Source organism: Sinohyriopsis cumingii, chromosome 1, assembly GCF_028554795.1.
Source record: "Sinohyriopsis cumingii isolate HCF-2022 chromosome 1, ASM2855479v2, whole genome shotgun sequence".
Classification (NCBI taxonomy): domain Eukaryota; kingdom Metazoa; phylum Mollusca; class Bivalvia; order Unionida; family Unionidae; genus Sinohyriopsis; species Sinohyriopsis cumingii.
The window spans coordinates 127,423,691-127,440,675 of NC_142961.1; the positions used below are offsets into that span (position 1 = coordinate 127,423,691).

General features: G+C 33.8%; 1 protein-coding gene across 2 annotated transcripts in view; it reads right to left on the minus strand.

The window, feature by feature from the left end:
- The window catches only part of LOC149807837 (receptor-type tyrosine-protein phosphatase alpha-like), a 156,587-nt gene extending 140,449 nt beyond the window's left edge, over positions 1–16,138 (minus strand). The window contains exon 1 of one of the 2 annotated variants that reach the window (XM_089971307.1): positions 16,056–16,138. The gene's annotated coding sequence lies outside the window, so the exon portion shown is untranslated. Of the gene's footprint in view, positions 1–15,646; positions 15,750–16,055 lie in introns of those variants that run through there. The other variant, XM_089971323.1, reaches the window with a different exon arrangement.
- Between the last annotated feature and the right edge of the window lie 847 nt (positions 16,139–16,985).

The window sequence follows — 16,985 nt, forward strand, 5'->3', positions numbered from 1 at the left end:
AAAATCTCACATTCTTTAGAATTATTAAATCCGCTTGTTTTGACGAACATATGCGACCAAACTAATCTTAACGGAGTAGGAGACAAATTTGCAATTTACATCAATGGAGGCTCAGTAGATCTTATTTTTACTTGGAATGCGTACACTTTCATGCGTTATCTAGGATATTGGCTCGAAGTTAGTTCATAAAATTATCAAAATATGCCATCTTCAATAAACGTCATGCATGTTCAATATGTAGAATGGAAAATAACACAGTCTTCTAATTTTAAATGTGTTCAGAAAATTGCGTGCGTCGAAACAAAAGTACAATAATGCATAGCCAATACATATATGGAAATGAAGGATTCACAAGTGCGGTGAATTTTCCATGGAAAGATGTAGACATTTAATGCATTGGGAAGCCACTGACCTTTATTTTGATTGGTCACGATACTGTTTAATACATAGGCACACCTGGGTGTGTTTTGTTCTGATTTGCCGAAAATAATGGGTAAGCCATACAGTATACGTCTCGGCTTATACCTATATTAGTGATATTCAAAACGAAATGGGACTTATAGAAGTTCGATTGACTGCTTCTGAAATATATACGCTCGTACGTCTAACAAGAAACCATAGAGGGTCTTATCTGGGTGTATGATATGGAAACATGGATCGACCAGCTGTATCGAACGCCAGATCTGGCATGTAAGATTAAATGGGTATGTTATAAATGTGAACGTCACTCAACATATCTGATGAATATCATTTACAATATTAGGTCCTGAATTATATCATGGCAAACCATTAAATCATACATAGAGATAACGTTCATCAATATGCATTGCCATTTTTCATATTGCGTAATGTTGCAGCTAAATTGCATATATTGAAAACGAATTGATAATGCCAACGACACAGGCTTTACCAGGCGCAGGATTTCGAAAGACTTCAAAAGAGACACCAATGAAATCCAAACAAACAGTACCAATATCATATAATGGCACACAAGTTAAAAAACGAAGCTGGAAACATACGTATTCCTACAATTTGACTCAATGCAATATCTTACTCATAGTCATTAAAGAACATGCACATGCACACATATATTGAGAATCGTATAACAATACATAATCTAGTTTTCTGTTTTGCCACAGAGATTCAAACTATCCAGAATAATGAAGAGGTCAAAGCTAAAAATATTCACAATACTAGAAGAAATAACTCAATTACCATTATTAACTACGAATAAAGCGAAAAGGTCCTGTTGCAAGCCAAAACACAACAAGTTAAAATCTGTGTTTTACAATATTGCTAGGACTTTGGGTTTCATGCGAGGCCTATGAAGAAGAAAGAAGAAAGAAATTAATTTATTTTAGTTATGGATGGTCAGCAATTTCTGAAACATTATCATAGCAAATGTTATTGATTTAATGTGCCATGTATTTCATTACCTCCTCTCAGCCTGACCACTTAACACCTTTTGCACTGCAATGAAACAATAAATCATCAAGCTCTTTTGTTGCAACATAGGTGTAATTATTCTGAATTTATGCCACTGTTATTATGGAGCTTTCGAGTCTGTGAGAGTGAGAAGTGGGCGCTCTATCCTAATTTTAGGTGAATACAAGAGAGACAGGTTCTTTCATAGGATGTACTTAGTCAGAGGCGGCGTTAGGAGTACGCGGGGCCTAGGGCCGACCATGACCGCGCAGTGCCAGAGTATCGGTATATCGATTGGCCTGCTACTGCAATCACTGAGTATGTCTACATTAGATCAACGTTCTCGATTTGGCGGAGAATATAGCTTGACAAACTCATAAGGACGACCCTATGCCTGAAGCGCGTGCCCCCCTCAAGAGCGGGGCCTGGGCTGATCGCCCCACTTGCCTCCCCCAAAAGCCGTTCATGTACTTAGGCTTTATTTAATTAACACATTTAGCATTTAAACACTCGTAAGGAGCTGGTAGGAAATGTTTCCTGTATAGTTAAGTGTTTATTTTCACTTCAGTGTGGTTAGCGAATCTGTAACCAACGTCCAGTATAATATAATAAAAATACCAACAACAGAACAAAATCAAAACAACTCAAGTTTAATTATTTTCCAAAATAACGGGTTTCGCCATATTCGCACCTAATTGTATTCTTAACTGTCCCATTCGCTTACACGTCAACCCTCACTCTAAAGGATTAATTGCAATTCTAAAACATGACGTATGACTAATGTTAAGCATCTACTCTGCTGTAAGCAGCACAGGAGGAACTGCATTATATGAAGCCCTCATGCACTCATGCATTCACTCATGCAGAATCATAACATCCCTCACACACTAGATGCAAACAAAGCTTAGCAATACATATATATTAGAGAGAATCCGGAAATTCAAAGTATGCATTCCTGTCCCGGCTAATAAATATATTGTTCCGACTAATACTTAATAATTTTATCCAACCAAATTAATTTAAAGGAAGCCAAAAATCACGAAACACCATTTTAAAACCTGGGTAGCAACATAAATGTTGTGAAGCGGATCATAGTTACTTCGTAACGTATTCGAGGATTGGAAGGTGTTTTAAAGAAAGCATATACCATGGAGATCAAAAAGGTAGAGTCTGAAGGTGTCATTCGATTTACACTTTTCACCAACTTCCTGGTCAGTTATAATCCAAATTAAAGAATTAATCTCATTGACAACCACTAGATATCGATCCAAAGTGTTGTCTACTGTATGTATATTTGTAGAATGTGTAATATATTCAATTACAAAATGGCACTCATTTTAAATCCCAGTTAATCTCAAGTATACCGCATAACACAAAATCGTATTGGTGCATAGAAATTTTCCAGTGCGATGAAGATAACTGTCACCTTCTACGTCACAATATATTTCTATTTCTCATGAGTATCAGTCTTGATGAATTTGTTAAAATAGAAACTGTATGATCCATTGCCTTTGAATTACCACATTAAGTCCGCGACACCTGAAGTTTGCTTGGAACATGTATATGTTGTTGAAAAATAAAACGAAATATGATGGTGGTAAACTCTTTTGATTAGGATAACTTTATATTAATATAGTAAAAGGCAGATAAATACTGTTGCTAGAGCAGGAAGCATTCGAGACATCTCGCCACTAAAGAAGAGGTATTTGCTAATCCCAATATGAACATTTTGCGTAAAAGTCACAAGCATATACTGCTGCTATGATTATAACACACACTCATATATAGGTATGTCTATAACTTATCGGAAACAAGATATGTTTTTTTCTTTTCTTCACTTAATTGATCCATGAAGATACAAGAATAAAGGCTTGTAGCTATCATAAGTGGATCAAAAGATTACATTATCACTGGTAGACTTTGTTTGTTTAGTTTAGCCCTCAACCTACCAAACAGAATATCCGTATGAAGAAAATATTGAGAAAACGGAGTATTTCTTTCCTTTCTTCTCTTTTATTTTTATTTATTTTGTTTCGTTCCATTAGTAAATAAACTACCAGATTAACTTGCAAGCTACTGATATGGGTGGCGGTATAGGTGTCATGCAGATAATCCCCTCAATACGTGTTCAGTTATAAATGATTTCCATTGTCTCTGTATATGATTTAAATTAAATTAAAACTTGGATATAAAGATGTTCTTTATCCCAACGTTTGTGTTCGCCTGGACCATTTCAATTCAGTTTAATACATATAGAATTTATAACAATATACTATAACTTTGATCCCAGATGAATTAAGATATATTCAGTTGCAATACATGCACACATACATGCATACATACATACATACATAGGTATTGGATTTGTAACGTAGCATTACTAATTTCTTAGTCATATCGGTACTATATCTGCAGTGTGACACTTTATAGTGATGTAGCAGTAGGCCATTATACAACAGACATGTGACAATGTGACATCATGCCCCACTCAGTCACTTTATCCTGAAAACAGGCCAATAAGTCTTAAGAAGAATCTCTTAATAATGAGCACCAAACAAGGCAACTCCTGATGCCATTTGTAGAAGTCGCGTTGGTTTACTAAAAACGTTTTATGTTTACTTTTTAATTTCATTAATTTGTTTAACAAATAATTTTAGCTGTATTTTTAAATAATTGATTGGAGGTATGAAATGGACTCGAAACATAATTTAAATTCAGTCTTCATTTTTTCTTTTTGTAAACATTTAACTGCTTTTGTAGTTAATAGTTTGAAAGATCTTCAAGCTTTCTCTTCATAACTACTTTTACTTTTGCATCTTGTGTATCATTCATGCACTCTATTTTGCTTTATATACTTTGTTTTTATTCCTAAATTTTTATTTTATGTAATTTTATTTTTTCTTGTGAAAAGGATGAAGAATTAATATTTGTTCGGACTTTTGTTTCGCAGTTTTAAAAATAAATTTAATTTCTTTAATTTTCGTCATTTATAGTGCATCTTTATACAAAAATATTTCGTAAACGTTCATTTTTATTTCATTTACAATGCTACTATTATTTTTTGTTTTGCATTTTTTTCAGTGTTCAATATTTATAAATTACTCTCTATATCTCTCTTTTAATTTACTGTTTGCGCAGCTCTATATTATTATTGTTACATTATTTTAATATTTCAATTTAAATTCATTGAATAGTGTTATCATTTGTTCCGGATAGTATGGTCTCAGCTAAATTCAAAGTTTGTTTAGTAATAGTAGTATTAATTTGATCCCGTCCATTGTCCTCAAATATCTGTTTAGATTGTGCTAAATTTCGTGTCAGCTTCGTAATATATGTAGCTAGGTCATATATTTTAACATAGTATTCGCGTGACTGAAGTCTCCGATAAAGTTCGTTTTAGTCTCGGGAATTTAGGATGGGGTTTAAGTTCAAGCCTTTGTTTTGGATTTGTTTTTCATTTAATGTAAATTCCGTTTCCGTTTATTAAAGTTAGTGTCACCTTTATTCTCGACCATCATAATTTGATATATCTGAGTTTTCTTTTTAGGCTAAGCTGAATGTGTTGTCAGGTTCACAATTGGAATAAAACTATAAAAACAGACGATATATTTGAATATAATATTTCGTATCTTTTATACTATTTGCTGCAAGTCTTGTCTTTTTAATCGCACTTTTGGTTTTTGCAATATGGTAAGATATTCTAGGTTTTCTTTAGTCTTCGCTAAATGCCGTGCTCATTTTGTAATTTTAGTATTTATTTTAGTCTCCATTATGCTAATGTTACTATGTGGCTATTACTTTATTATCCACAAAATTTCAATGTTTTTGTTAATCGTTTTTTGTAAACTCAGATTACATCGTAGATTTTTATGCGAGCTCAATAAGAACCGTACTAGGTTGGCCTGTAATTAAACCACCAGAGCAACCAAAACCACCAGAACCTAAAAGAGAGGATTTTAATCCTAAATAAACAATTATTAGTTCTCACATCACTGATATTTATGATTTATTAATGACTATGATAATACGATCAGATTCACAAAATTTTATTATCAGGGGGAAGAATGATATGATATGGATGTTTTCTGATAATTTTATTATTGAATTAAATAATGTTACCGGTTGGTTTGATGAACTTAAACAAAAATATGGAGAACAATTACAATTATTACGAAATTATTTTGAGGAATGTATTTCTGATGTATCAAATTCATGTGGTAAAAATTATTAATCAAATAAAACTTTTAAAATTAATTTCACATACAATATATAAACTTAATTTTACTTTAGTCAATTTAATAATAATATCACCTAATAAACAAAATTTTTTGAACATATATCAGATGACTGAAGCTGAACTAGACAAACATAAATTACCTGGTTATAACGTAGATGAATTAGAAAAATCTCTCACTGATACTGTTGATAAAAAAAATTCTGAATTACACGCTGCATGGAGAAAAAAATTACCACCACCAGATATTCTTAGGCGTGATAATGCTGAAAATGATGGTACCGGACGACATATTTCACCTGAAATAGTAAATATAACTAACGTTATCGCGGTTAATCTTAATTGTGATATCGTCGAGAACAGCTACATCGCTGATGCATCAGTGTCAGATAAAGCCAAACAGGGATTTATTCTCTACTCGTTTTCACCAAAAGAATCACCTGGATCCTTAATCATACAAGAACCAATTAATCTAATGTATCTTCGGTGTCATAATAATTTGCTACAGCGAGTAAATTTTTCACTAACAGAACAATCCGGACATTTACTTGATCTACGTGGAGAAACTCTGTGTAAAAATTTATTAATAAAATCATAAATTGCATAGGTAAAAAAAAATTATTTTTTCTGAATTTAGTGAAAAACCAACAGATTTCAGTGAAAAATCAATAAATTTATTGTTTTTGAGTAGTATTTTACCTATCTGAGATGGAATTTTTCATGATTTTTGTTGGGTCAAACCTCAAGCGATTCTCTAATTGATTTATATATAAATCATTAAAAATCAGTAAAATTAGCTCAAAAAATAAGTTTTTTATGTAATGTTTTGTTAATTTGCTGATAATTTTTCGAAAAAAATGATGATTTTTAATGATTTATCGATAAATCAATTAGAGAATCGCTTGAGGTTTGACCCAACAAAAATCAGTAATTTGTTCATTTTAGCGGGTAAAATACTACTCAAAAACAATAAATTTATTGATTTTTCACTGAAATCTGTTGATTTTTCACTAAATTCAGAAAAAATTAAAAAAATAAAATTCAGATAAAATATTTTCTTTTATTGATTTTCACTATCTATCAGCGTTCTTAGGTGTCGTGCACGAGTATCAATCATCATTTGGACTCATACTCGTCAGATAACGCTGATCTGATCCTTTCAATAGCACGTGCTAACGGAGCAAAATCGCTTATTTCTGCCTCATCGATGTTAATAAGTGATTTATACATAGCAGACTGAATCTTTTTTATGAATCTATACTCGGACGACAAAGTATATCTACCTTCTTGCTTACTTTGCATTATGGTTTCAAAATCTGTGGTGATTTTATCAGAATCTAATTCATCTGATAGTGTTATTTCTTTTATTTTGGGTATTTCAATGGATTTAATTATCTCGTCAATATTTTTCTGATCAATTATATTATTATTTATTATCTAAATAATTTTATTTATCTAATATTAAGGGATAATAAAAGAATTTGATCCACTCTCTAAATTTATAAGAAAATGTTGATTTATATATTCCCTCTGCAACTCCTGGTACTGAGGTTGAATTAATACCAAACTATTTACCAGCAGAATGCATTGACTGAAAATATATCTCTTCGTTGTTTTATGTATTTATTGATTTAACAGCTTTAGAAACTGTACGTCCATAACCAGCATTTCCTCTTGCAGTGTTTTCACTTAATGTTATTGCTTGAAGATTTTCTATAAAATTATTAAGTGGATTTCCATCAATGTGATCAATTACTAAACCATTTTTTATGGGTCCGTGAAAGCACTCACTGTGATTAAGATAGCTTTTTTACCACCACATAATGATGTAGATCTGAGATAACCAGCATTATTAACTTTACCAACTGTTTTTTTTTAGTTTAACGTGTCTAACAACACCATCATAAAATGCCTCGTAGTTATCAATGATTGGATGCTATATGAATACTGGATTCATATACAATAATCCATTTGTTTAAATCAAAGTTTGTCTGAAAATATATTTAAATAGTCCTCCTCACACTTAATAGCAATATTACTATCGGGAGATTTCTTATTGTAGTGTAGTTTTAGTTCTCAATATTCTTTTTACATCGCATTGCACACAAATTCGAGTTTTCCCTGGTATTCCAATATTTCATCTGATACATCTCGTTGGTCCAACTCCAACTCGTCGTATGTAAGCTAGATGTATCCCACAATATTATTTTCTGCATGATCTGTTGCAACAAACTAATGAGCCAACCATGAACCATTTGCACTGATTCATTACTATTTAAATACCTGTTTAAAATAGAATATGTTATTCGATCTTGATGAGACCGAATATATTATTCATGAAGTAGATCAGGCTAAAAAAGAATTTTACGACGACGGAGCAGCTCATGTTTGGTCAACGTGGAAAGCAGCGGATATCGATAATACTATGAATGATACACGAGCCAAGAAAATAATTAGCTCACTCAGCGACGATAAATTTATATTCATAATAAAATGTATTGTGAATAATGAAAATGACGTTTGGATTACACGTGATAAACGCGATCCTGTAATTAAAGGACAAATCTGTCAGGGTAAGTAATAATTCTAGGACTGGATTATTAACAGGTATTGATAAACCATATTATTCACGAGCTTATCCGGTAGCAGCTGTTGTTTATGGTATTATCGATTAAATAAACCTATTGCTGAGAATCTCGCTAAGATGAAAATGTCAGTAAAAATAAATTGTGTAGCTGAGCGAGTTATAGAACATTTTACAAATGCAAAACGTGGAAATAAATTAACAGATTTACGAAAAGAAAAAAATAAATACGTGGGCTGAATCAGTTGCTGATGTGCATCAATAAGTGATGTTGCTACGTTATCAGCGAGATTAAAATTTCCTATAACAGTAAAAACGTTATCGGGTGAGATATTATACTCATCTGCGTATAAATCCAAGGGAGCACCTATTGAAATAATTGATCATAATTCTCATGCTTTGAGCAAATCAGTAACTATTTTTCCAAAAGATCGTACAGTTAAATTCTACTCTGAAAATATATTTGATTTTATTTATAAAATAAGTAAACCAGATCCTGTATCTGTTTGGTTATTTTCTAGTGATGAGAAATACGATCAATTCGTGAGACCTAACGGAGATATGTATCGAAGTGAAATTTTACATGATTCGATGACAGCAATAGCAGAAAAATATTCAGTAAATAAAGATTTGCTTGCTAATTGCTTTACTATTTCATCTGTTGTTGCTCACGCAGCAAGAGAAAAAATTCATGGAAACCAACCAGAAGAGAATTTGTTAAAGATATTCAGCAAAGTTGTATCGAGTACGGTCATGAAGGATTATGGAATACTGATTATAATTTTATTAATATGATTTCATTTGACATGATTGCATGCTACCCAGATAGTTTCTTAGGATACGGCGAGTATAGGATACGGCGAGTATAATAAATATTTTATGCAATTTGGTCATCCTACCGACGAGATGACCAGGGTATCAATTAATGGCCCGTGACCAGAGTTTTCCCTAACAGGTTTCGCTCGTGTTATATCATTTAAGTTCGCTGATGGTTTGCAAACAATATGCTATGTTTGGTTTGGTAAACATTTCTAAGAACAACGATGGGTTCCAATAGTGTTACTGAGATATATGCTGGATACTGCGATGTTAACGTCGTTGACGGTCAGCGAAGCAATTATTTCATATCAGAAACAAATTAAAGTTTGGTTACCAACTGAATACGATGACGCAAAAGATCTTGGAAGAAAAATAATTGGATAATTTACTCAGGGTGGTGCATATCATCTCCAGCGACATCGTTGCAGATTAATAATGGAAGAGGTTGAATTAGATTTTATTATTGATGATACAGCTGAAAGGGGAATATTTTGTAGCAGTAACAGCACCAAGAAATTCTCGCCCAGGATCAACCTGAAGTAAACTTGGCCACTTTAATGGACCTCGCTGATATATTTTCTAAAATGCATTAACAACCTCAGTTGCTGTTTTAGTTGTTAACGGCTCAGCTTCTTTGTATCTGCTCTCGATATCTACCACTTTATAAGTTTTATCATTGACTTTATCATGTGGTAAAAACATGATATCAGCTTTATGAACCTCATTTGGTACGCTAATGTCAAAATGCGCGTACTCGATTCGTTTAGGTGGTGGTAAATAAATTTGCCAAATAGCCTGTTTAGCTAACAATGCAGCAGCTACTGATGGTTTTGTTCGAGCAGTTTTTGCTAATTTTTTAATAGCTGATTTACCACGCCAAAATCCGACAGGTGAGTAATAAATTGCTTCCATGATATCAATTACCTGCACCTAAAACTAATTTACCTGTCATTGCAGTATTAATTATCCAACTAACTATTTTTTCTCTGACAGATTTATTTTTAATAGAATTTAGCGTATAAATTAATTTTACATCAGCTAGATGTCGCTGTTGTAGATCTTTACTTTTATACGCGATATCATGAGCTAAACACGCTCGATCGATTGCATTTATAGGATTGCATTTATAGGTTCTTCGTTAGGATTTGGTTGATTTTGATTATTTAATCTGATATCGAGTCTGGTACCTGGTCCGCAGTAATTATATCCCGGTAAATGTTTTTCTCCACGATATTTAGACCAATAAAATCCTGGTACGGATGCTAACATTCTTGCAACATCACCTCCGTGTTTTCTTCCTTTTTTTAATTGTTGGTTTTTACCTGATGAAGTGAATCTAAAGTTTTTAGCGCCACATTTAACACATATGCCAGTAACAACTGAGCTATTGTTGCGTGTAGTAACTGTAGTTAGATCCTTTGTTGAAGTACGTGTTTTACACTTAACACAATATAAATCCATAATATAATTATATCATGAACGTAATTGATTTTTCAGCTACAAAAAATCAGTTCCTGTTAAACATCATGCTACATTACCAAATTCAATTAGAATGATAATAAGTGGCCCATCTGGGTCAGGTAAAACTCAATTATTGTTGAATTTAATAATGAGATGGCTGAAATGGGACAAACTATATCTGGTTGCACCATCAGTTGATGATCAGCGTTGTTATCAGGTATTAAAAGAATTTAATGAGAACGCAGCGTTGCTAAATGACCAGTTGATATTCTAGATGGATCAATTAATAATTTAGTAGTCTACGACGATATCATGTTAGATAAACAATCTAATCCAGCTAGAATATTTTCCCGCGGACGGCATAAAAACACTGATGTAATTTATGTAACTCAGCGGTATACTCAAATACCAAAAGTGATAAGGGATAACTGTAATATGTTAGCTGTCTTTAACGAGTTGATGTTCATACACTAAGAAATATTCATCAAACCTGGTGTAGTGGAGACATGGATTTAAATAAATTCAAAAATTTCTTTAGTCGCGCTCAATCTACCCCATATGGTTTTGTAACAGTAAATTTATGTGATCCAAGAAAAAGATATCGAGTAGGTCTAGATAGGATATTTTAATAAATATGATTTTAAATTACTAGAGCAGCAGGGAGGGCGCTACAAGTAGTTGGTCGTAAAATATGTAAGCAGTAAAATATACATATAATACTTTATTTTGCAGCTACCTTTTCGAACTAATGGTGTATTGATCAGGTTGAGACCAACAAAAAAAAAACTCCCAGGAAGCCTCTATTTGTAAAATTAAGCCCGTCTATGGATTAGATTTCCGTGGAAGTTTTATTTTTTTTTCGGAATCCTTAGGTCTGTTCGCCCTCCCTGCTGCTCACACACGGTAAAGTAGCTTCAACAGAGTTACTATCTTATATCCAGACACTAACGTTCAATGCAAGTTCTTATATTGGGCTAGTGTCTTGCAAATTTGAGCTTGTCCGAATCGAATTTGAACTTGGACATGAGTCGGGCAGGTGTGAAATGTGTCAGTCCATGATTAAATGAACACACCATCACAGTTATTGAATGTAATGTGGATCAAGGTGTGCAAAATGGCGCTGGTCGACATTCTAACAAAGCTGTATCAGATCTGCAAGAATGATTCTATCAGTTACATTGATAACATTAATAATGGATAACACTCTTTTTTAAAATTAATTGTCATACTTTTGAGAAACTATGCTACAAAGAATTGATACTTCGTTAATACAAGATATTTACAAATTAAAATAATACTGCATAAATCTCATCATTATTCCTCTGCAAACGTTCTTGTTATGACCTATATTTGAATGTATACAATCTTTAATGCATTTGTACTTGATGATGGTAAGATATTTAGGACTCTCAAGCTCTGATCACGGACGAAGAAGGAATTTATCCCTTATTCAGAATATATTGTTATCGGTTGAAGTACTCATGCCTGAGCATATGATGTTACTTAAATTAATTATCTAACAACATATAATTACTTTTCTACTTTTGTTACGAGAGATTACCTCGAGTAAAGTATGCATTATGGCCTGGAATGATAGATATGAATTTACAATGACTGTTACCTAACTTGGTCTCCACTTGAAAATGTATTGTAACAGAATTGGAGGGTATAGATATATTTCTTGCAGTGCATTTGCATGGAATATATTTTTTTTATACCAAAATAGTAGGTCTTTAGAATTTAAGTGTGCATGTTTATTTCATTTTGTATTCTCTAAAACAATATTTAACGTTGATTGTTTCGAGAACGAAATCAAGATTTGTGATATTTATCATTATCTATTTTTATCAGAGATAATTTTTCTGAATACATAAATCTAATATATTTGCATGTATATACAGAAACATATTGTCCCCTTTGTTTCAAGCTTTAACCCATTATCGTATACAGCTAAAACATTATGTTGTCTTGCTGATCCCTCCCACCTCTCTCTCTCTCTTTCTCGGGGTAGAGGTCTCTCAGTTTGTAGATCTTCGGACTAATACTCCAGCGGTTGCAAGAATGATACCTGCCCAGGACAGCCCGAGACGGATGCCTGAGTATATATTTGGGAAAGATAAGTATATATCATATCTTCGGCAGGATATGGCCGATAATTTACTAACATACGCAGTGAAACAAACAGAAATAAGAATTCTCTCTAACATTCCGTGTGCATAAATTAGGCCGTTGTTGTAATAAGCGACACAGTAATGTTGCTGCATCGCAATATTAAAAGCATAATACATGAATTACTAACAGCACCATGAAAACATGTTCATCTGAATCTGAATTACGTTTGTTGTTGTAAATACTAGAGCGTTCGTCTCTGAGACGGGAACTCGCGGGTTCGAACCCCGGCAAAGTCATGTCAAAGATTTAAAAAATTGGTACTATCAGCTACCTCGCTAGGCGCTCAGTATTAAGAGGTTAGTGTTAGGACTGGTCGGCCTGGTGTCATGATAATGTGACTGGGCGGCAGTTCATGCTATATCTTGCGCAAGATGACCGAGTGCTAGACATCACTATACATTGCCAAACTGCAGACATCGTAGCTAGATGACTGAACAGATAGATAGATAGATAGATAGATAGATAGATAGATAGATAGATAGATAGACAGATAGATAGATAGATAATCTGCCTCTAACCAAAAACAACAATGGAATAAGTAGAGACAATGAAATGGGACCCTATCTAAATATATCAAGATCGAGAAAGATCAATAATTAAACACTGGAGAAAAGGGGAAAAAAGAAACAATATAATGAAACAAATGTACAAATTGATTAAGTAACCATGTGGAGGATGTATAAAACATACCCAAATGGGTGGGGGTCGGGTGTATGCGACTGTCTAAAGAAGTCTGAATGCAGATAAACAGAAACAAACTCTCTCTGACTATCAGAGGCTGTTTGGAAGAAAGGTGAGATACTGAGAGGGTTTTACAATCGAAAATATAATGCTAAATATCTTCTTAATGGAAAACTTATTGTAACTGCTTGTGACAAACCATTGTATTAAATGTAAAGTTTGTAGAAAAAATGGCTCTTACCAGGTTTTTATATCTTCTTTTCAGCTGTTTTGTTAGGGACAATTTATATATTTCATTTCCGTAATCAGCAACTTTCACTACGCACATAATTGTGCAATACTATGAAAATAGTAATTTTCCGCACTTGAAACACTGTTAAGAACTCAATATACTAAATCAATTCCTGTAGTATACCTACGGCAGCACTACGATATTAAAAAAAAATTCGATTGAATTTTTTCTTCTTCTAATTGGTCATGATCAAACCTACCAGCATCATAACGTTGATGCAAGCTGTGCTTGGTTAAAACCACAGGGGCTCGTATGGCTGCTTACAATTGGCCTGTCATTCATGTACTATATAATAAATACAAGGGAGAAAATTTGTCTCCTAGCATGCGCGACATATTGAGGAATAAATGCAGATATGTCAAGCTACGCCATGGGTAGCTAAGAAAAGGTTGCTACCGATATCGAGCTCAGGCATTCAACTGTGTATACCTATCAAAAGTTTGAAATATCAGCTTTTATTCTTAAACAGGCCGTTCGAGAAAGGAAAGAAGTGTCCTCCCTTGCAGTTATTATATAGTACATATATGACAGGTAAATTGTGAGGAACGATACGAGCCTCTGTGGTTTGACCCGTACTACCGCGCGTTAGGCAGTAACATTGGCATAACACCAACATTATTTGTTATTGAAAGGGTCACTTCTGTTACTCCTTTGTTTCCTGTATGTAGCGTTCGTATTCATTTATGCTAGGATCTGCAATTTTCCTATTCGTGTCGTTGTTGTTGGTGTTGTTGTTGTGGGATTAACGCCATTTTCAGCACATGATAGACTAAACATGGCGGCTAGTGTATATAGTGATGGAAGAACCCGGGAAACCCATGGAAAGATCCACCGAACAACTGAAATCGTTGGCAACCCTTCTCAAATGCACACTTCCGCCTAGCCCGAGATTCGAGTCACCCGAAGCGAACGAGATGAGAAAACTCTGATTTTAAATGTGAGCATCATAGGCAGCTAGGGTACCTTAGCCCATGATTTTCCTTTTATATTTGTTAAATTGTTATTCAGAATATTTCTTTCCTCTCATTCCTGGCGAGGAAGCCGTGCAGATCCTATTTTAGGGCCCCCTTTTTCTACTCGTAGACGTATATATGACTGCCCTTTCTGGAAATGCACCAACCGCTACCAGCATTCACCGCCTCCCCCCATTCTTTGTTTCGGCGAACAGGACCACTCTTAATAATTTACTAGGTCAATTGCCCGTCCTAGGACGGTAATAAAAAAGAAAAATCTAAAATAATTGGGATCAGCGACTTTAAAAGAAAGTTTGAAAATACAAATACAAAATAAAGTTTAAAAAGAATTGTGATGCGGATAAAAGTTTCGAACTCGCGACCTCTTGTTTGGCAGCCTGGACTCACAGGAAGACAAATGTGGGTGTTTATATATGACTAGGTTGAATGCCCGTCCTAGGACGGGAATTTAAAAAATAAAATAAATAAATAAATAAACTGGGCGAGAGAGTTTAAAAGAAGTGTGAAGATAAATATAAAAAGGTAATTTAATAAATAATATATTGTTAACGCCGCTACGAGTTTCAAACTCGTGACCTCTTGTTTGGCAGCCGGAACATATATAAAGACAAATATGGTTGGTAATGTATAAGGGTTTCAATTGTCTATGTAGAGGTTGTTATCTAAATATCAAAGGGTGTGTCCTTAAATTGCTGACTGGTGTAAAGACCTCGGCTCTACAGATCAATCATATTTTTCACTCTTTTTAGTATCGGCGCTGCCGACGCTGGCAAGTGAGAAAGCTTTCGGGTAGTTTCACGTTGATCGTTGTATTTTCGAGTCCTCTCATTTTCTTTATCCGCCAACTATACTGGCCGACACACACACACACACACATCATATCGTGTCCTGCCAAATGGCGTTAAACCCCACGAAGTCAAATATCAAAATGCTCAAAATCATAGTACCGTGGGTATATACAACGGAATCATTGCACGGTAGCAGTTTGTCACATATATACTTACACTTGCTGTCTCTCTTTGCGTCACATCTGAATAGATAACAATTAATCCGATTCCCTGACACGAACCTCTGAGAATCAACTGACATCGTAACATCATTGACACAATCAAGTGTAGGGAGAAAAAGCAATTTCATCATCTTAGTAAAGAGTAATATAATAATATATTGACTTAATAATTGTCTTGATAAAGGTAAAATGAATATATATATATATATATATATATATATATATATATATATATATATATATATATATATATATATATCCTCAACGCTGTCAATTACTCCCAAAAAGTTATACAACCGAATCATTAATAATCGATGCTCAGCAAATAAGCACACCAGTCAAATTGCATGATGAATAGTGATCGTAACACGTATATCGTCAAAAATAGTATGTAATCAGCTTACCTCGCACTGCCATGAATTTGGAACACGTTAAATAACAACGTCACGTCACTCTGTTCTGTGTTATGCCTTGCGATGCGATTGACCTTACTAAACCTTAACTTCCTGGTCGGTACAATCCTACTAAACAATTGTCGTAAGAGGAGATACATTTACAATTTACATCAATGGAGACTCCGTTGATCTTATTTTTACTTGGCCTGCGTATATGTTGTTTCATATATACATTATCTAAGATATTGGCTCGAATCTAGTTTGTGAATGTATCAAAATGTGCCATCTTGAATAAGCGTGATGCGAGTTCAATATGTACATTGGAAAAAGACAGAGTTTTGTAATTGAAAAATGTGATCGAATAAAAGTAGAATAATGCATGGCCCCTTACATAGATGAAATGTAAAGGTTCACAAGTGTGGTGAATTTTTCATTGAAAGATATACACGAATAAATCACTGGAAAGCCACTTACGTTTATTTTGATTGACCATAATACAGTTTAAAACAGGTAAATTTGTACGTGTTTCGTTCCGAGTTGCCAAAAAGAACGAGTAATCCATAAGGGATACGTCTTGGCCGAATACAGACGCCATATCAAACGAATTCTTTTCATGACACAGAAAAAGCACGGATGCGGATTAGTATTTATTAAATACCCATTCCTCACGCTTTGTAAATATGTTTAGCTTTACTGTATGAGTGATTTTCAATACGAAATGAGACTTACAGAAGTTCGCTTCACTTCGTCTGAAATATATACGCTCGTACCTCAAAGAAGTAACCATAGTTGGTCTTATCTGGGTGTATGGTATGGAAATACGGATTGAACAGCGGTATCAAACGCCAGATCTGGCAAGTAAGAATAAATGGTTATGTACTAACTTTGAATTGCACTCAACACATCTTCTGAATAGCGTTTACTATGTCAAACCATGAA